Below are 22,767 nucleotides of genomic sequence, written 5' to 3' on the forward strand. Positions count from 1 at the left end.
ATCCTTTTGGATGAATTGGAACAATGACAGCATACAGGCCTCCTCACCCTACATCAGTAAAGCCTTTGTAGCTAAATGAACACACATCTTTTTGAGCTATTTTATGAGCTCAATAGCTACTGGTTCCATAATCTCAAATAATGGCAAAAGACTGTAGAAAGGACATTACTTATAATCTTACATTCCAGTGCTCATGTTCTCCAGTGTTCTGGATTGTTTAAAGACTATAATCACACTCTTGATATCACCTAAATGAGGATAGGTTGCCCTTATGAGTCTGGTTCCTCTTAAGCTTTCTTCCTCATAACATCTAAGGGAGTTTTTCCTTGCCACAGTCGCCATGGCTGCTCAACAGGGATAAACACACATTGCTCACCTTAACTGTTTAATTCTGTAAAGCTGCTTTTGTGAAAAGCGCTATAAAAATAAGCTTGACTTGACTTGACACCTTCACAAGCACACTCCACAGTCTTCCCAGAAACGTGAAGGTTATTATAATAACAAATGGGGACTAAATGCGTAATTGGATTTTCAGAACTGAGATACGAATCTTGTGGATAGATGTCCACAAACCTTTGTCCATATAGGTTAACAACAGTAACAATTTCAGACATCTTTAAATATATTCATCGAGCAGTTTTATAGCCATTTTTATTGGTCATTAAGATAACATATTCTTTGAAACATGTTTCATAAATATTTGAAACATATTTCAGCTATATAAAGGAAAACAAATGTTGAGGGTGAGATGCTTTTTATTTTTTGGTATATATCGCATATAATGTACAATGTACATTATTTTTATGCATATACTGCAAATCAGGCCGAGCTTATGGAGTTTCAAATTGCTAATAGAGTGGGAAAAGCAAATGCCGAAATGTTATTATTTTATTGCAAATATACACACACTTTATTTGGATGATAAAGACAGGGACCCGTGAGCAGGTTGCTTGGTGGGAAAATATGTTTAGGTTGTCTTCACATGTCAGTATGGACTGAACAAGCTGCTCTCCATCATGGACAAGTCACCCCACCCCCCTCCATGACATATTATAAAGACAGCATAGCTCTTTTTCTAACAGACTCATTCAGCTCTGCTGCCGTAAAGAACGCTTGGGGAAATCATTCATAACCTTCACCATGGTACAGAATAATAGCTCATTTTTTGTGTGATAGAGGAACACACTACTGCACAGCAATCTGTTAATAGCATAATGTTGTATTTATTATTCACTGTCATTTTTACATACCTGATTTGTATTGCTTTTTAATTTTTTTTCAGCTTTTTTTCTTTTGTTCATTACTACTCTTTCTGAAAGCTTTATTAGTATTATTAATATGTAGTTTTTGTAGACTAATAATTACGATAATTATTATTTATGTAAACTATTTTTCCTTAACGATTATCTATCTATCTATCTATCTATCTATCTATCTATCTATCTATCTATCTATCTATCTATCTATCTATCTATCTATCTATCTATCTATCTATCTATCTATCTGTTTAACTGTCTGTCTGTCTGTCTGAATACCTAAATATGTATATTTAGTTTTAATAATAATGAATAAGAATAAGAATAATAATAACAATAATAATAATAATAATAGTATTATAATAAGAACAAGAATATAAAGAATGATAATATGTATTATTATTATCATTATTATTATTATTATTATTAATTATTAAATGTGTGTGGTTCATAAAAATGGATTCTTAATTAACAACTCTATACATTTCATTTAAATCAGTTAAATAAATATTCCTTTGAAACTTTTATCTTGTTTTAATGGTAATGAAGTATGTTTGAAAGTGCACTCGCTTTCATGCGTTGCCTTTGTTAAATATGTAAAAAAAAAAAAAAAAAAAAGATTAAATAATTTATTTTTAACACTACATGAAATCAAAAAGAATGTTTTTTTTTTTTTTTTTGCACCCCTGAGTAAAGCCGGAAAATCTGGATACAAATAATTTAGATCAGGATGCTAGATTTATCCATTGTAGTTTTATTGTTTTTTTGTACATTGTTAAGCCAGTTCAATAATGTTGCTATCTGGTGGTAGATGATAGATTACCTTTTAGTATGAGTAACCTGCTTAGCAGCCAGATAAGTTGCATGTTGGTTGAATATGTACAGAAACAACAGGGCAAAATGATTAGATAGGAGACGCTGCTACAAATGAATTGCGCACAATGTATCTAATGACATGAAATACCATGGCATAGTAGGGTATGACTTCAGGGGTCTTTAAATCACTGCCTTCTCATTGATTTTAATGCAAGTTAAATCCAAGCCACATTTGTTGGAAAATAATTTCCCTGAAGTAAACCCACAGTCTACTGTCATGCTTTGGCTGTGGAGAGCAATTCAGTAAGGCTGAGGAGATCTATAGTTCAGTAATATTTTAGAAAGGATGGATGGAAATGGTGGAGAAGGAAGGAGATGAGGGCTATTGGATCTTTATTGTCTCTCTTTTTTGGATTCTGTCGTGACTCTTTGCACCAGTCCTCAAAGTAGAAAGGGATCAATATCTGTCTTTGTCTCACTTTGGATGACTTACTGTCTTTGCTCTGTGGTGTCTCTGCTGTCTCTCATCTCTTTTTCTATGCTTTTTCTGTCTTTTCTGAGTCTTGCCAAAAAAACTAAAAATATTGCAGCATGTTTGATGCCTAATAAAACCCCTTTCCTCTGATTTAACTCATCAGCCACCTCACCAGATTGCTCACGACTCATCCTTATATACAACAGGGATAAATACTGCTCTCGATGGTGCTGGATCATTAGGTCAATAGAACTGAGAAAGCATTTTTAGGGAAAGATTGTCAATGTTCCTTTTTTAGATGTCAAGTTCACTAAGTGCTGCATTCTCTCTCTGAAGCTGGAGCTACTAATGCCAGGAGCTGCTGAACTTCATCTTAGGTTTTGTGCAAGAGACATACACCTATATATACAGACACCTCTGCACACACTTGTAAATAATTATAACTTTCTCATGCCTTATTATTACTTTTCTTAGTTTTTTCTTTTGTTGAATGTTTAATATTTAATATTGCTTTAGTTTGCCTGGAGCCTCATATAAGACTTTTATTGTACAAACTGTCACTGACATCTGTACATATGACACATAAAACTTGAAAATTGAAACTTAAAACTATAGGGGACACTCAAGACCAGCCACTCCAACCCTGTCAACCTTACCTTTATGGAATTTGCTTAGCCCACAGGGCCATTGTGATGCTGGAATAAGTTTAGGTCTCCTAGTTCAAGTAAAAGGAAAATTTGAATGCAAGAAAAACATCTCATACAGTTGTGTGCCCTATTACTAACTAACATTAGTGGTACCAATCTGGCAGGGAATGTCTGGTGTCTCAATCCTTTTATCCATACAGTGTATCAATATAACATAAGTGTTCACTTAATTATGCAATTGAGGTTTTGTGTAATTGAAGTTGCTCAATTTGCATATTTAGTGAAACAAACAAACATTCAATTATTTATTTAAGATGCTCTTAATGGAAAGACAAAAGGCTTAATTACTGTTTTAACAAGAAGTTCAACTAATACAATAGATTACTATCATATACACTAAAGTTATCTAACAGCAACATTTAATTCATATACAGCTTTGCTGTATCTTTTGAAAAAACAGAACAGAACAGAAGGACAGGAATGGGATTTTATAGAAAAATTTCACTCTAGTAAGTGTGATTTTCAAGACTTATAAAGGAACCTGATGTGTACTGTATATTATAATGACACAAACATTGACATATACATGTCAGGTAACAAGCTCCGTAGGGATCTCTGTTCTGTATATAATAAAGCAAGTAGAGCTTGAAGTTTCAAGGACAAAAACATTATTTTCTTTGTTTTAAGTTTTGAGACTTTTTACTACTACAGCTTATAAGAAGACATGATGGAGATGCCGTTCAGATACCAAAAATCTGTACTGTCTCCATTAAAGTGCACAGAGCCTTCGTTGGCATTATCTTTTTAGACATCTGGTTTAATGCTGTAGGCGATGTACATTGATTTTTCAAACCTTACCAACACACCTGTTGTTGACCTGCTTTGATTAGAATTCGAAGTGCCTCAGCTCTTATCAGAAATGCTGATTCAAATAAAACATTTGCAGCTATCAAAATCTTTGGCTACAGCAATCACATCACATTCTTTGATTCAACACTAATAACAGTCATACATGGCTTGTCCTCTTTAGTTTCTTCCTACAGTCATGGGGGAACAATAGATGACCAGCTACATTGAATAGCAGCGATCATGTGACTTTTTGAGAGTTGCAGATTTGCGACTAGTACTCCTGAGCAGGGCTGCACAAGCAATCATAAAGTGATGTAAGTTTCCACGATGATCCTATTGTGAAGGGCTTCAATAAAAGAACAGCTTAAAAAAACTGGGAATAAGGATGACACTGAAATTGCTTTACCCATGAATAGCAGCAGTCTCTCGCTCTGTAGACTTGAGTGGGTGTGCACAGAGGTGACATCACTAAAGTAAGACTGAGGAGCGGAAACACAGAATGTGAAAAGCCAAAAAATGCTTCTGTTAGTAGCTATTTAAGTGGAAAAATGTGCTGTTAAGCCAAGCATTAGGAGAACAATGAGGAGTTAGAAAGTAAGGAATGAAACCATTGGGATTATACAGCAGAGACACATTTCTGGTGAAAATTCAGATGGCCATCCCTGCCCTAAATTTTGTATTACACTGTAGATACATTCTACAAAATACAGTATATGCACTATACAGTGAAGAAAAAAAAATGAACTGTCTTGCACTGAGACTTTCATCTGGTCACAAGTTTTTGCACAAAAGCTGCACTGAAGCGTTCCTTGAGCACAGTGGTCTCCATAAATCTTAAAAGGTCAAAGTCTGAAACAACCAGGATTCTTCATAGAGCTGGCTGCCCAGCTGAACTGAGCAATCAGGGGAGAAGGTCCTTTGTAAAAGAGGAGACCAGGAACCCGATGGTCACTCTTGTTAAACTCCAGAGGCCTTGTATGGAGTTTAACTTGCACAAAAACAAATCTTATCAATAACCATAGCACACCATCTTTTGTAAAATGCAAACTGTGTGTGTACACCATTTTATAATGGGAAATGTTCCTGTGCTCATAATTAACCCATAACAAGTAACAAATAATCGGAACTAAGTTGTAAGGAAAGGGCTGAGACACATTCGCATTCTGTTGCTTCCTATGCTAATGAAACGTCTGATAAGCAAGCCACGCAGGTATTGCTGAATTCAATGCAGCATGTCTGCTTCTGAAAATGTTTACCTAAACCAGGGTTCATGGATCAATAGCCTTAAGGTTAGGTACAAAGGAATTATCTTTTGCCTAGGTAGTGGTAGTCAGGTGTCATGTTGACAGAATTTCGATCCCTAGAGAGCAGATTTAACAGCACATACGTGACTGGAGTTATAAGCACAGAGTAAATATTAGAACTTGTACCCCGTTGCACAACAATATGTCTGGAGCCCCGTTGAGCTAATGCAGCTATGCAAGTTGATTAGCTAAATGAGTGCAGCAAGTACGTTTTGTTTGCATGTTGCCACTCTTTTTGCCTGCTATTCTTGTATTAGTCAATAACAGCAGTTCCAGACCTAAAGCAATCGGGCCGCTAGTCGAACAGGAGGTGCCGTGAGATGAGAATCGGAGAGTGGTGAGAAGAATGGACAATTCTTCACACATTACCTCTGTATGAAATAAGAATAAGAACTTCAAAATGCGATTTGCATTCAATGAATGTGGCTAATTGAGTATTTTCATGTTTCTTATGCTCCATTCTTAGGCATTTTACCTAAATTATGTTTTAGGGACATTCAGGAACATTCAGTGCACAGGTGGGGGGTGTTTTTTTCCTGTTTCTTTTTTGATCCCAAAAGATAAGGGAAAACAGTATAAAAACTATATTTCGGCTGAGCATATTTCACCTAAAAAAAAGAAATAAATACACATTAGAAAAAAAAAAAAAACTGAAATGTAAGTGGCACACAATCCTATTACACACAATTAAATGCTTCTCCAGCATGTTAAGGACATGTAATGCTTATGTTCTCATAGTGTGAACTGACGGTATGATGGTATTCACTGTGTCACAATAAATGACGTTTATTTGACTCTAGCATTCAGATTACTCACTCTTGGCACTTTATATATAAATTTTTGTCTACACCGTGTACTGAAACATTGGGGCATGAAAAACACACGCACTCACATTCACACCTAGGGCAATTTAGAGTAATACTGCTACAAGCAGTTTTGAGAAGTTGTCGGAAACCCATACGGAAAAAAGAAGAACTCCGGATCAAACCAGCGGACCGAGTCAGCAATGATACCTGCTTGTAACAAGGTGCGCATGCTATGCACTGCATAATGTCGAAATGTGACTGTTTGTCTTTGTCACAATGGCTGGTTGAATGGACTTGGCCTTTAGTATTGTCATAAGAATTTGCACAAGAATATTTGAGTGTTGTTTTCGGATTTTTTTTTTTCTCTACCACCCAAGAGGCAAGGAAAGTGGTGTAGAGAAAATTGTATTTTGTGGAAAATGTCAGCAGGCGTGCGGTGCAGTGGATAAATGCAGTGAGTTATGTTATGTAGAAGTCGCCTTTTCCCCCATTTAGTAGTAGCAACACGTCTGTAGAAACTCAATCTGTTTCTTCTTTTTTTGCCACCAAGCTGAGCTGGTCCTATAATGCCCACATCTACTTAAACAGAACATGTATCTAAATCAAAAATCCTGTTTTTGAATTTATGAATTATGTATGCCGTGTGCAGTAATATCCACGTTTTTGGTATTGCTTTTCTTTGTTTGTTTGTTTTATTTATTTATTTTTAAAATCGGCTGAGGGGGACGTTGTCTTGATATCGGTTCAGCTGTATTAGAGTTGAGGGCTGTACATCGAAGATAACACAAGCACATCACTCCTGAATAGTGAAATCATGATTAGTTCGTAGTCATAGTTATTCAGCAGAGAAACAGTTGCATTGTGCAGCTCACGATTTTCACATTTACGAACATTTATAATCCGCCGTTCCTTCTAACAAATATTGACCCAAAATAAGACTGGCCAATAGTTGCACTAATTGTGTGTGTTCTTAATGAAAACAAAAAATCATAATGATAAAAAAAAAACCACACATATAAATCATTAACATATTAAAAATAAACATACTATCACATCGTATAGCCAATTGGACATATGAATGAGTTAATGATTCGTTGCATGTACAGACAGTAAACAGCGTAGATAAAACTAGCTTGTTTATCACCAGTATTACAGTTATGCATTTTAATATAATTAATAATGCAGCTTAATTTGGTAATAATAATAAAAAAATAATAATAGTAATAATTGATAATAAAAATTATATTCTACAAAGAAAACTTGTATTTCACCCATTTTAAAACTACAAAAACTATATGGGAAAAGGTTTGGGAACCCAGATGCTTTTTAATAATCTAAATTCAACATTTAGTCCCCATTTGTTGTTATAATTAACCTGCAAAAGGTTACATCTGGAAAGATTTTCCACTAGATTTTGGAATGTGCTTGTGGAGATTTTACTCATCAGCCTCAAAGACGTTTGTAACGTCAGGTAGTGATGTAGGATGAGTTCATCCCAAAGATGTTCAATAGAGTTTAGTTCAGAGCTCTATAGCAGGCAATGCAAGAGCTTTTACTCCGAGCCATGCAAACTATATATTCATGGGGTGCATAGAGCTTTGTGTGCAGGGGCATTGCCATGCTGAAACAGGTTCAGGTCTCTTAATTTAATTGAAGGGAAGTTTTCATGTTATCACATCCACAGACATCCTATACAATTATGTGCATCTATGGTGAGAAACGTCAGTTGTCCAAATACCTTTGTCCATATAGTATACATTGAACTATCTGGGCAATTAAGACATTTATTATAAAATAAACACTGCAATTAATCAGAACTCTAAGGGGAATATTTGTCAGCTCTCTTTTAATGATGGCTCAGATGATTTTTGCAGAATTATGACATAGCAACAACAATTCTTGCAAGGGCCAGTCACCTCTCAAATAAAGATGAACACTAAAGTTTTCACCATGCCACAAGGGTAAAGTTAATTTCAAGTTAATTAATTAAAAAGTAAAACGAGATGCTATTTTTTACTGTAGGGAATTGAATAATTGGACTCCTGCCACACTATTTGAGAGATTTTAGAATTTGTTTGATTATAATAAATCATTTGACAAACATTATAGCATAACATATTCAGTCTCCTAAAATTTGAAATAGGATGAAACAGGGGACTTACAAATACCATATTTATTTTCTTTTACATTAAGTTTTTTTTTATTTTTTACTTTTTTATATAAATATCCAGAGCTCCACTGTATGGAACAACAACAAAAAAAAGCTATGGCCACTATCGCTGTATCTTAAATTGCTTCCTCTTTCACTCATTTATTATTTACTATTTAGACTGTTGTACACAGAGCACTACATAAGGCAGCAGACAGCAAACTGAATCTAGACAGAATACAGAAATGCATCATCATGACTTGTCATGACATCATCAATACAAATGTGAAATAAATTATATAATAAACTTTAAGCACTGGAAAGAAAATTTACAACAATAACAAGTGTTTGTTGGCTTTTTTGGCAATTATGAATTTTATTGAAGCATCAGTTTGCAAAATCTGATGATGGTATGCTGTTACACCTGTACTTTTTCTAGGTGCCTGGTCAGTACTGTTAGCTCATTGTACCTTAATAAATAACCAGTATTAGATTTCAAGATGACCGTTACATGTGCACCTGTAAAGTTTGCATCATGATTGACAAGTTTAAGGTCTGCCAGCTATTTTATGTTTATCATAAAATTTTGGCGACAGCCACGTCAGTCATAAAGCAGCTTGTGTAAATGACGGGAAGATTGTTACTGTAACTAATAGAATGCATTTTTAAAATAAACACTATACATGTAGCCATTAAAAATACATTTCTTGGAATTTTGAACCTATTTTTACTGCATGAAATCATGAGTTCAAAATGTCTATCCATGTAAAGATAATTGAGCCAATGTAGATTATGCCACTGTTTTTAGCATCCTGACCCAACAAAAACTGTGAAATCATCAAGAAATTCATGTGCTCTCATTCATGTGTTTTTAAAATCATTTGTGATACTGTGCACAAACACAGTTCTTTTTTTTTTCTTTTATCTTCTTCTTTCAGCTTCTCCCATTAGGGGTCACCACAGCGGATCATCTGTCTCCATACCCTTCTGTCCTCTACATCTGCCTCTGTCACACCAACTACCTGCATGTCTTCCCTCACCACATCCATAAACCTCCTCCTTGGTCTTCCTCTTTTCCTCCTTCTTGGCGGCTCCATCCATAGCATTCTCCTACTGATATACCTCATGTCCCTTCTCCGCACATGTCAAAACCATCTCAATTGCGCTTCTTTCACTTTGTCTCCAAAAAGTCCTACATGTGCTGTCCATCTAAAAAACTTATTTCTAATCCTGTCCATCCTCATCACTTCCAACGAAAATCTCAGCATCTTTAGCTCTGCTACCTCCAGCTCCACCTCCTGTCTTTTACTCAATGCCACTGTCTCTAATCCATACAACATCACAGGTCTCACCACAGTCCTCTACATTTTCCCTTTTACTCTTGCAGATACCCTTCTATCAAATAACGTCTCCAAGTTCCGTACCTTTTTGTGTTTATTTCATTACAGCAGAAGCAAGATGACTGCCTTTGTTTTTTTTTTTCATTTTCCATAGTGTAGGATGTTTTGATATTGAATATAAAAGCTGCAAACCTCGATTCTCAAGTGCTAATCCCGGGGACACAATGCTCTGCACAGTTTTTGGTTTTCTCAACTCTCGACGCACCTCGGCTAGTTAATCTGTTAATTAGCACGCTTTGCATGAAACAGTTCACTGTGCACGGCAGCGGGTCTCCGAGACAATAAGGAATCACTGCTGTAGGTGAAACCTTTTAAGAATCACTACAGGTGTTATAAGCTGAATGGGTGGAAGTTCTCCATGACTACAAAGGATTTTGCAGATGTCACATGTCAGCATGAACTATTCCATTAATGCATGTTGATGTCTGACTATAGTAAAATGAAGAGGAAAATTGGATAAAGCAAGCCAAACTAACAATACAATGGCACTTTACTATTGTACCTTAGAGATATTAAGCATTATATCACTTGGGCATTTTATGCTGACCTCAGGTTAACCTTTTAAGAAGGGTAAACCACTGTGCTGATAGTTCTAACAATATCAAAACAGCATCTATATCTCCCAAAAATCTTTAGCTTTATAAAAAGAAAGTGTCTATATTTGGATTTGATTCTGAAGTGGGTGTGGCCTAAAACTTGTGTTATTTTAAATTACTATCACTATTATTAATAAATATGTATCATATCACTGTACCCATAAAACATTGGGAACAGTCGGAGATTGAAATGCCACCAGCCCAGCACTGTTTATGAATCCTGGCCCTGACAATTCCTTGTTCCTTTAATTAGATATGAGCTCAAAACTGTTTATTCTGTATTTTTTTACAATCCCATATTTTGTAACAATTTTAGTTTGTCTTTCCCAAAATATAGGAGCTTAATTTAAAGCACTGTGACCCTGAGCAGGCAATTGTAAATATATCATACACTGATGCAGAAGCTTTATATATAACCTCTTGAGACTGCGGGAAAGTTAATATGGAAAGTCAGGTGACTTTTTTGTCGCATCCCGATGCACCGGCATCTGGCAGGCTTTCTATAAAAGATTGTATGTTTCCTGTTTGTATCTGTACTTGCATCCATTTATAATCTGTTTAATTCTATTATAACACTGTTATCTGTTCAATCATACAGCACATAAATAAATGACTGAATTCAATTACCAATTATAATATAGGCATCGCTCTAGTGGACGCCACAATAAGACACTGCAGCACGGTTTGTAATGCTTTCTCATTCCCTCATTTGTTGACATTCCCTTTCAGTCCAATTACCTCATATAAATGCAATATGATGCAATCTATATTCACATACATTAAAAAAAAAAGGAAGATGCAGTGCGAGGAAGTCCTTTCTCTCCACTTGTCGCTAAACTACACAGAGCCTTCAGATTATTCTGTCTGTTCTCAGCTACTGTCATGTATCTCTGTTCGTCTTGTGCTTTCTCTGCCCGTGCTCATTCTCCATCTTCTGAGAAACGCAAAAGGGAATTTGTTTTTATTCTCCCGTGCTTGCGTTCCTTTCTGCTGGTAAATAATGCTTTTTCATCTCAAACTCCACTGCTGCCCTGTGTGTAAGAAAGTGCTTTATGAAAATCAGGCACGTGTTTGAAGTCAGCGAATTATCTCGTACTTTGTATCTCGTGCCTTTCAGCTCCGATATTCACAATTAATACATCTCAAACTAAATATGCGGCCGCTTCCTTTTTTCTCTTCCCTTCTTGACATAGTAGGGCACGCGTATTAACCGTATTAAATGGATTTCCGTGGATCATATTCTATCTTCCAGAGCGTTAACCAAGGTGACTTTACAAAAGTGGTATTGAAGTAGAACTTTGCAAGAGAATAAAAGTACACTGATACACTGGTTGTTTCAAATCTGGCTTTTGGCATACACTAGAGAATTCTCTGAGAACTTCAGTTGTTTTAACTTTGAATATTGCTATCATGCCTAGTTTATATTAGATATTCTTCAGGATATTTGCAAAGCAAAGTTGATGCCAAGTCTGTACTCGCAAGACAAAGGCATTCTTAAGGTATATCTCCTGTAAAAATTGTTAGTGGGCTATAAAAAGGCTGATGGAATGAGACCCAGATACTGTAAAAGAGCTCACAGTAAGCAGAATATAATTCATTAATCTTTACTAAACACTTTTTGCTTTTATCAAATGTGGTCGGCCCCAAAGTAAATCTTTGGATCACTGGGCATGAGGCAGGAACGCACCTAATATAAATCATTATGTTTTTGGAAGTTGCAGAGAGTTACCAACATCAATAAAAAGTGTATTAATTTGTATACTTTTGCAAGCTTGGGTGATGGTAGCTCACTGTTATATCATTGGACTTTTGATGGAAAGTCATTAAATCAAAACCCAGTACCACCAAGCTGCTACTGCTAGTCCTCTGACCCTTAACTATAAATGAGCTCAGTTTACATTACTCTGGATAAGGGGATTTTCCAAATTCCATAATGCAAGTTCACTGGAATAGTAAAGAAGCTGTTCTCATTTAAATTTTAGTTTGTATCAGACTGCATAGTAAGACAGCATTCATATTTTAAACCCTCTTCCTTTTTTTTCTCATTTGGTGACTATGGTGCCATCAAAGACTCTGCAGGCATTGTGATAGTCCTATTTTGATTAGTGTATACGCATTTACTTTTGCAGTGCATTGTTGAATACACAAACTGTGTGTGGTTAGAATCTGCTCAGCTGTCAGGAAACAGACTGAATGTATAAACGAGAAAGCTACAGTAATGTCTGTTCACTGGGACCAACACATTCTCCAACCTGTTGCCATGAGCAACTCCTCGACAGTCCAGAGAAAGCGAGAAAGAGAGAGAAAGAGAGAGAAAGAGAGTAAAAAAAGGAGGGACAGACTGACAATGACAAGATGTTAAAAGAGGAAATCAGGAGTGACATTGTGATGGAAGGAGGAAGAGTTGAAGAGACCTAGAGCCGAGGAATGGGTGGTCTCTAACAGAGAGCATCGCAGTATTAAAGTAAGCTCTGCTCTTCTACTGCTAACTCTTTCTTTTCAGACACACACACACACACACACACACACACACACACACACACACACACACACACACACACACACACACACCATATGAGGATGGGTTCCCCTTTGAGTCTGGTTCCTCTCAAGGTTTCTTCCTCATATCATCTAAGGGAGTTTTTCCTTGCCACTGTCGCCAAGGCTTGCTCATCAGGGACAAACGCACACCATTCACCTTCACTGTTGTTTTCTGTAAAGCTGCTTTGAGACAATGTCTGTTGTGAAAAGCGCTATACAAATAAACTTGACTTGACTTGACTTGACACACACACACACACACACACACACACACACACACACACACACACACACACACACACACACACACACACACACAGGAGTTAAAGTCCTGGGGATCCCATTGACTGTTGTTTACAAATCCTTTCCAGCAGTGACTCGCTCACTGCCTCGATTAGAAGATTAAATCACTCCTCATCTGCACATTATTTTGTATGAGGGTCAGCCGGAGACCTAAAAACAAGCAAAGCAGATTGTATTTAAATGTTATTAAAAAAAACAAAAAAAAACAATTCAGTTTCTCAGAGATTTTGATTAGTTGTTTATTTCAGTTCTCTCAAAACAAACACAAAAACGTTCTGAAGAGAAGAATTGCTCTGTCTCAGATTTCGAGGCTGTTCCCATGAATTACAGAGCATCAGATATCCTTTCTATACTTTTCTGGCCACAAGCTTCAGAAGCCTCGAGGTTGCAATCTGATTGACTTACCATTTTTTTCATATACCATGTGTTGGGAAAACTTTTGAACAGAAAATATTAAAAAAGCAAGATACAGTCAAGGAGAATGTATATGATTTTGGTGTTTTTTTTGTGACTTTTTTTAGCGATAAAAAACTTGTAAGACTAGTGTTTACCTGACATTGCATTGTGACAGGTCTGTTGCATTGGGTGAGTTAAAAGCTACTGGAAATAAAACAGTTTGTGAGTAACACAAAGAAAAATGCCATAAAATGTGTTTAGCATAGTTTTCTGTGAGGAGATGATTATTTAATATTTATTTAGAAATGAGATTTAAGTGTCTGTGCTTTGAATGTGTAAGTGGTATAATTGTTCTTTTTCCTAATTTGCTTGTATGGTCATAAGGGGGTGGTATTTAAGGGAATGAGGTTTTATAACAGCATGTACTATCATGGTTAATTCTTTTCTTGAAGACGATTCACATTAGATGCTAGCATGTTCATCTAAAAGACACTTGCCACCCCTGATCAACCAAATGCACCTTTCTCTGTCTTGCTGTACGTGTGCTCCGACTACAAGGCAACAGTGCTCACCATAACTAGAAGTCAAAATGTTCCTTCCCGCAATGATAACATCACAAGCCTTGTCAAATATGATTTCACATTACCTATGTTCAGTTCCTGTGCACTCATTATTAGTATTATTAGTAACAGCGAGTTCTCACACACCCGCTGATTTTTGCGAGGAACGTCTTAGATAGGGCACGTCGTAGAAAAGTCCTACCTGCTGCGTGAAAAGGCATGCTGCTGATCAGAACCCAAATGCTGTTTTGTTGAAAAAAAGGAAGTCGGAACTTCATTAAGGCGAGGCCTGAGCTGTGCATGTCTGGATCCCTGCAAACCAGATCTGTCGTGTTTATCTGATTTTTTTTAGCTTGAATCCGTCGAAAGATTACCATGGCCTTTTTCCTAGTCATTTCATCAAAGCCCTCTTCATAAGCGCATGAATTAGTAATGAAAAGCAAACCTGATATCAAACCTCCTCTAATGTGTAGTGTTTTGAAAAGCTCGGTAGGGTCTCACCAGGGTTTGCTAGCTGATGCCTTTTAATTAAAAGAGGCATATGTTTGAGTTGTAAATGCAGGGATAAGGGAGGTGATATTACCTTCAAATACAGCACAAACCTTTTAGCAGCTTCCAGACTGTGTGTGTGTGTGTGTGTGTGTGTGTGTGTGTGTGTGTGTGTGTGTGTGTGTGTGTGTGTGTGTGTGTGTGTGTTTACTAAAATGCATCCTGCTCAGTATTTGAATAAAATCCAAGCTGCTTTGTGCACACACACAGAAAAAAAAGCTATAAATAAATGTTTATTATAAATAAATAAAAAAAGTTCATGTTTATTTTAGGATTTAATGCCATTATTTTTCACATTTTATTATTTAATTCTGTTGACTGATGATCTTTCTATAAATACAAAAAATACAATAAATAAACCTGTTTTTATCAATTAAAACACACCAGAGGTGATCAAAACACTCATTAAAATAAGGATAAGTCTCTAAAACTTGAAATTAGTGAAACAATATATAGAAGTAGGATAAATGTTATATTTAGTTTCTTTTGAACTTATTTTTAGATTAACTAGATTTAATAAATACTAAATTTTTCTACGTTTATGATATTTCCATTTACTAAGATTACTTTTTAAATGTTTGTTGTCATTCAGTATTTACTCGTTTCTCTCGGAGTTTTGCTCTGCTCTCTCGCTCTATTGATTCTGTAAGAAGGTCATTCGTGGGAATATTAGTGCATGTTTTTCTGAGGCACTGCGACTAACCGAGCGAATGTGAGCAGCACACCACAGCTGTACTCATGACAGATTTTATTTCTATGCAGCAGGTGATACTGCTGGACTGCTGGTGAAATGAAGCTCATTAATTCCAAGCTGTTGTAACAGTTCTAATGCTGTGTGTGCGTGTGTGTGTGTGTGTGTGTGTGTGTGTGTGTGTGGTGGTGGGGTGATGATGACGATTTATTTATTTATTACAATTAAACTAACAACCAAGGTATTTTTGAAACATACAATTTATATGTTTATAGTATGTTTTCATGTAATATACAATATGTCTAAAATAATTCAAATGAAAAGCACATGGATTGCATTTCTACATGCATGAGTAATGGTTAATATGCAAATGGAAAAATATATTTTATTTATTTAATTTATTTTATTAAGAAATTCTATATTTTTGACAGTATTAGTATATCTGAAGTACATTTCATTATCAAAAAAAATATTTTTTTTTGTCACATAATCCTATTTATTTGTTTATGTTTGTTATCTTTCAGAAATTTCTGAGAACACAAATCATGTTTTATAATCTCCTAATAGATCAAAATGAAAAGGAATAATTTGTCCATACCAGTGTTTCGTCTCATTATGAAACCTTGTATAATGTGAGCAATGTGCCATTTGGTTGAAATATCTGTGCACCTTTTATTCAGCCCTTTATCATTATACACTCAGAGGCAGCCCCTCAGATTAAAGCAGAACTGAACTCGTGCGCTTGCCTTTGGTGCCTCTCATTGCTACAGAACAGATCCCTGTGACTTCAGTCTCCATGGTGACTTTGAGGGAAGGTCCTCTCCGCAGGCGCAAGCTAGCCTTGCTTTTGAAGCTAAGGCAGTCACCTATTAGCGCTTAGCTTAAGCACGGGGCGATGGTACTCTGTGCTGGTGTGTGTAAGTGTGAGAAGGGGGACACTGCGTGCACGATATGGCCGCACAATTAATTTTTCCCTCAGCACCGCCTGTTCCACAGCCTGGAGGCGATAGTGAGATAGGGTGGAGCTCTCCTCCATTTATGTGATTAGGTCACAGTTAAAGCGTAATTAAAAGCGTTTAAGTAGACATGAATCTGTGTCAGGGGATGTAGAAGGCATCCTGACGAGCGAAGCGATGGTAATTAAATGCACTTGCAGGTTATTCAGTGTGTTGGGTGAACAAAGTACTTGCTTTCTGTTTTTCATCCTGTCAGTTTCGTAACCCTGAGAGCAAAAGACAATGAGTCTGCTTGTTTAAAACCTACTTCAGCCTGTCTGTATATAGACAGCTGATGTGTGTGTGATGCAAAAATCATCTGAGAGAAAGATGGAGTGAGAGAAAGGGAGTGACAGAATGAAAGAGAGAGAAAAAGAAAGAGCGAGAAAGAGAGAGAGAGCCCATCCCACAATTTCTCTTTGGTCCATTAGCAAATTACCTCCCATTCCAACATTGCGATTAGATATACATCTTGAGAATTAATTTGCCGCTTACTTTGAAAACAATTAAGTTCACTCTGTGTGTGTGTGTGTGTGTGTGTCTGTGTGTGTGTGTGTGTGTGTCTGTGTGTGTCTGTGTGTGTGTGTGTGTGTGTGTGTGTGTCTGTGTCTGTGTGTCTGTGTGTGTGGCAATAATAGAAATATCTGACCTTGTGGGGACAGCTGGATGGACAAAATATATTTTTGTTGGTAGTTCGCAATACAGTAAAAGCTTAAAAAAGCAAAAGCTTTCCTGTTTGTTACTGAGGTTAGGATTTTAATGTAGCCTAGCATTTACTCGCTATATTATTAATGATTTCAATAGAATTATGTCATCAGAAGAAAGGTAAGTATTTGTATGATTTTATTTGTATTAATAATAATCTCAAGAAAGAGAAAATACGTAAACAAAGAACAAAAAAAACACAAAGCTTTCTGTGAACTCGGGGTGGACTCCAGCTGTGACAGGGTCTGCTAGAGTTGTATTGTAGGGGTCTTTGTAGGTTCGTTTGATGGTGCTTATGGTGGTACTTCTGAGAGAGAGTCAGAAAACAGATAAGATGCATTCAGTCCACTCACTCGTTACCATGTTGACAATGCAAGGCATTTATTTTTCTGTTTTGAGCGTTCTCATCTGTGTGAGTTAGCTGTGTGCTATTATCCAGTGTCTTTCTGGCCAGCCCGTAAGTACGATCCAAAAACCTGGGTGTTGCCTAAATAATAAAAAAATAAAATAATATATATATATATATATATATATATATATATATATATATATATATATATATATATATATATATATATATATATATATAATTTTTTTTTTTTTGTTGGTATTATTATAAAATTTTTATGCATTGTAATAATATATAATTATAATACTAATTAATTTATAATAATTATTATTTTGTTATTTAGTTTAAGCTTGTTTCTGCTCTCAGGTCATTTTACTATTGGTAAATTATCTTAGAAAATTCATGATATATATCTATTAGAATATTATAGACAATAAACCACTTATAAGCTGATTCTAGGCATTTTTACACTAATTTCAGGCTTTATTAATTATTCTATTTCAAGCAGATAATTTTGCTTTCTGTTTAACTCCAAACTCTTTTCACTCACTAACGCAGTTTGCAGAGTGACTGTTGTCTGAAGCTGTTGCTTGCGCCCGAACCCCTCAGTTGTGACTCTTAAAAGCTTCACTGTAAAAGACAGTGGTCAAAGGTCATTAAATAGTGCTTATTCCCTTCTAAATCTAACAACAGTGCTAGTTCTGGGTCAAGGGCCACTAGCACCCAGAGTTATTTATTTACTGGTTAACAGCTTCTGTAGAGTCTGATGATCAGCATTCCAGTCATTCCCCGGCAACAGCGAACGCATCTTATTAATGCCACAATTAAATATTGAACCACAAACTGTCATTTGCAATCGAGCATTTAAATTATAGTTGAGGATTAATATGCATGAGCTGCATGATTTAAGCGACTGCATGCATTAATTCTACAATGGATCAGATCTTGTGAGAGAAAAAAAAACTAAACAAAACAACACAATGAAAGAAAACAGAGTATGCCATATGTGTAGGATAAAGTTAAGTTCTTTATTAAACTAATTTCTGATGCTTTAATAAGCACAAGGTGCTCAAAATGCTGATTACCATAATGAAGCAAGTCAGGGGATAGATAGATGGGGCAGAGGGCTGAGTGGCTTACCGCTGGAAAATCCCATTGTTGCTATAGCTATATCTTCTGTCATTATGTGTGCACAGCATACACACATTTCAGACTAAGCACAAGACCAAATTCTGCTGACGCAAAGGGGATTATGGCCCTAACCCCATTAATATGGCTTAATATGTCTGCCAATAAAGCTGATTTTTTAATATAATATGGTATATACTGTCCTGCTTAAAGATTATGCTTAAAGATTATGCATGGAAATTTGCTTGCACCATCTGTCAGTTTGCTAAGATGGATTGCACATTGATAATGTGATGGCTCCTAGCAACACTACATCTTGACATAAGGGTTATTTTATTTTGTTCATTCGTTGTTGTTTTTTTGTCCTGACCACTGTAATGTAATGAGACAATATAACAAAATAGGATAAAAAAACAAAAAAACATGCATTTATATTTTTTTTGCTGTAGATAAGATTTGCACAGAATTTATATTTATTTATTTATTTTTTGTTATGTATCACTGCTAGGATGGGATCAGATGCGACCTCACATGGTTGCTTGTCTAGTATTTAAAAGCAATTTTTTTTATATCGCTGGATAAATTGTACAGTATACATGTGCAGCTTTTGAACTATAATAATTATTATCGAAATTATTATTATTTCCCAACAGTCTACTATCTTCCCCACATCTATCTATCTATCTATCTATCTATCTATCTATCTATCTATCTATCTATCTATCTATCTATCTATCTATCTATCTATCTATCTATCTATCTATCTATCTATCTATCTATCTATCTATCTATCTATCTATTATTTAAGTCCTATTTAATGTGGAATGGTTGTTGGTGCAACCTAGGCGTCTTTGATCACTTCAGGAACTGGTTATCTCCTTGGATTTCCATCAGTAAATAACGAAAACTGTCATTTCCATAGGGAAGTAGTAGCTCAGTGATAACTGATCAGAAGGTCAGGGGATCAAACCCCAATATGTTCAAGCTGCCACTCTTGGGGCTTGAACATGGCCCTTAACCCTCTATGCTCCATGGGCACTGTATCCTGTCTGACCCTAGCTTCTTAACATTGCTGGGATCTGCAAAGATCTACGAAGATCCCTGTGCTGTAATGTATATGTCACCTTAAGCTCTTTTACCCTTTAAAAAATTTAAAACTTAATGGATATGTTTAAAATCCTGAATGTCCACTCGAGAAATTGACGAATGAAAAAGTTGTGGACAGGAAAGCATACTGCCTCATCGAACCCGGGACTACCTTGAACCTATCCTGATCTACCTTGTCTTATACTGGGCTGCAATTCATGTGAATGCGAACACAACTCATACTCGAATCCACACTTAGTTAAAAAGTATTTTCCAGCAGAAAATATGTGTATTATGTACAGGGAAGGGGAATGTTGTGAAACACTGATGATGTAGAAGAATGTATTTTTGTATTGTTGAGCAAAAATATCACTCTGTTGCACATAAAAGCACTATAATAATAACAATAATAATATTATTGCTATTAATATTGTTATTATTATAGTGCTTTTATGTGCAACAGAGAGATATTTTTGCTTAACAATACAAAAATACATTCTTCTAGATCATCAGTATAGGTTCAAGGTAGCTGATGCTGGGTTCGACGAGGCAGTGTGCTTTCCTGTCCACATGTCAACATTCGTCAATTATTATTATTATTATTATTATTATTATTATTATTATTATTATTATTATTATTATTATTATTATTATTATACCAATTTAAAAAACAATGTTGAGTCATATTGTGTTCTCCAGGCACATTTGTGAGCGAAGATGAACACAATCAGTTCAATTCAATGTAATTTGTATAACAATGGATGTCCCAAAGCAGAAATAAATAGATTATGTACTTTATATACATTTTAGCATCATAAATGAGTCTTCATTTATTAATTTTTTATAAGCAAGCCAGTGGTAAGAGTGGCAAAGCAAACTTCCTGTCATATCCACCAGGGTTCAATAGTCAAATCAAGTCAAGTCGGCTTTTATTGTCAATTTAAGTGAAACACAGTGAAACAAATCAACGTTCCCACAAGATCAAAGAGCTACATAAGACAACGTAAATTAAAAGAAAGATGAAACACAAAACTACACAAAACTAACAATAAAATCAAGAAAAAACCAAAGGTTGCATAACTTTTGGGCTCATCATAACTAATGTTAGTTAGTTTTATGTGTCATTCTTATAAAATAATCTGTTGTTTTACATGTCATTGTGTCTGTCATTATTTATAATAAGAATTGAGTCATATCATCACATTATATGAACTATAGTTGAAAAAATAGATCTCTTCTTTTCTCTCCTCGCATGCAGCTCTCCTATTCAGATTAAGCGCTAATAGTGTGTTATTGCTTTAACTAGATCCAAATTGGATGTGACGGTCATTACAATACATACTTAGTGAGGTTCAGACGTTAACATAGCATATTAAATAAGTACTTGACCTGGCATCTGGCACTTTACACAATAGCAATTATTATCCCTAAAAGAACAAAAAAACCTCATATATTACCCACCTTAAGCTTTGAGGCAATCCATTCCCCTGACGCTGGGATTTACAATAAGTTTTTCATGTGCCATTAAATTAGCTTTCTTTACCAGGTAATGATGATCATTATGCTTTTTTTGTAGCATTTGTGAAATACAGTTCAGGTCAACAGGATTCATCTCCTTACCTTTGTGTACAGCAACTGCAGCTTTTTGTCTTTTCTTTGGTGCGGATGCAATTTCATACGATAATTACACAATATAAAGCTCTTTGACATGAAGCCCAGGATTGAAAGCTTATGCAGAGCAGTTTAACAAAAAAAAAAGGGGGGGGGGGGATTTACAGTAGTTTACGATGTAAACATTAAAACACAAGAACAGTGCAGGGAGCTAAAAGGCTCCCAAATGGTACATCAGGGAATCCAATTGCAGGCCTGAACCAGACGGAATGTTTGTAAATTGGTTTTGAAAAATTGTTCGGCAGGCATATAAAAGATGACGTTCCAATTCTGAATTAGATATAATAACACAAAGGGGCTGTAATTTAAGGAGGAAAATTCCCAACAGGGCCACAAGCAAAATTCAGTGCATAGTGACACAAGAATTGATACAATAGCTGACACAGAAGAGAGATTTTACTCATTTAGATCATGCATGCTTTACAGCAGGATGCACAATGCTGACTGGAAGAGACACTGATATGAATTGATACACTAAACAAAATATATATTAACAAAGAAAGTAGGGATTGAGGATATATGATTGAAGTTAAGAAGTGTGTATTGCTATTAGGGATTTGCATCAGCGCTGGGATTCGACAGGACACAATAAACAGTTGCGTGAGCGTGAGATTTTTTACTTTACTTTTACTTGTGCTAGCTTGAGCAAGCGGATATTTATGAAGCTTTTGCCCCAAAGCAAGTCAACATCATTGCCATGAATGTGCGGCATTATGCATGCATTTACGGAATCTTTAGTAACTGCCTGTTCAGCATTGCGATGAATTATATTACTTGAGAAGTTTGTATATGTTTGGGAACTGAATTAATTTTCAAAATTAGTTAGACCCCTGACCTCAACATGATGACGTAGTAATCGGTTTAACTCGTTTATATGGAAAAAAAATTATTTTGTTCGGTTTATAGAAAGGTTTATCCCACCCCTCTTAAAACGATTATTATAATAATTTCATTTGGTTTGGGCATTTTTATTCCGATTGAGTTTTTTATATGGAGTATTTTCATTCAAATTGGACTTTTAAACCGATTACAGTGCTCCATGTAAACACACCAACTGTAAGGTCTGACAGTCACTCTGATGACTTTATCCCAGTTTCATACATAACAGCAATAATTACAAGAAGGTCAATGAAACACTCGAAAGATTTTCCTTCCCAGACCAAACCCCCGACCTTTTGCCACACTGGTCATGCTGGATGATGTTGCAGGAAGCAAAACATTCCCCACAGCATTTCTGGACTCTTTTACTAAAAACTTCCACTGTGAAAAGAACTGGGTGCCAGTGGTGGACGTGCCAATTCTGATGTTTTTTGGCAAATGCGAATTGAGCTGCACGGTGCTGGACTGTAAACACAGTTCCCACTTGAGTATGTCGGATCCTCATGCTTTTACTTTCATTGAGTCTGTTAATGACAGTTGGGCAGAAACATCAAGAGTCAGGAACCTGTTATTGTCATTTCAACCATATATAGCTGGCACAGTACACAGTGAAATG

At 35.8% G+C, this 22,767-nt stretch overlaps 2 protein-coding genes across 4 annotated transcripts in view; both read left to right on the forward strand.

The window, feature by feature from the left end:
* The window catches only part of LOC310720344 (uncharacterized protein), a 388,245-nt gene that overhangs the window by 63,104 nt on the left and 302,374 nt on the right, over nucleotides 1-22,767 (forward strand). The gene's annotated exons all lie outside the window — the stretch shown is intronic.
* The window catches only part of cdh22 (cadherin 22), a 246,472-nt gene that overhangs the window by 26,542 nt on the left and 197,163 nt on the right, over nucleotides 1-22,767 (forward strand). Inside the window, exon 1 of one of the 3 annotated variants that reach the window (XM_083529726.1) lies at nucleotides 12,698-12,762. The exons of the other annotated variants lie outside the window; for them this stretch is intronic. The gene's annotated coding sequence lies outside the window, so the exon portion shown is untranslated. Of the gene's footprint in view, nucleotides 1-12,697; nucleotides 12,763-22,767 lie in introns of those variants that run through there. 3 annotated transcript variants of the gene reach the window in all.

This window comes from Silurus aristotelis, assembly GCF_946808225.1.
Source record: "Silurus aristotelis genome assembly, chromosome: 2".
In the NCBI taxonomy this organism is placed as follows: Eukaryota; Metazoa; Chordata; class Actinopteri; order Siluriformes; family Siluridae; genus Silurus; species Silurus aristotelis.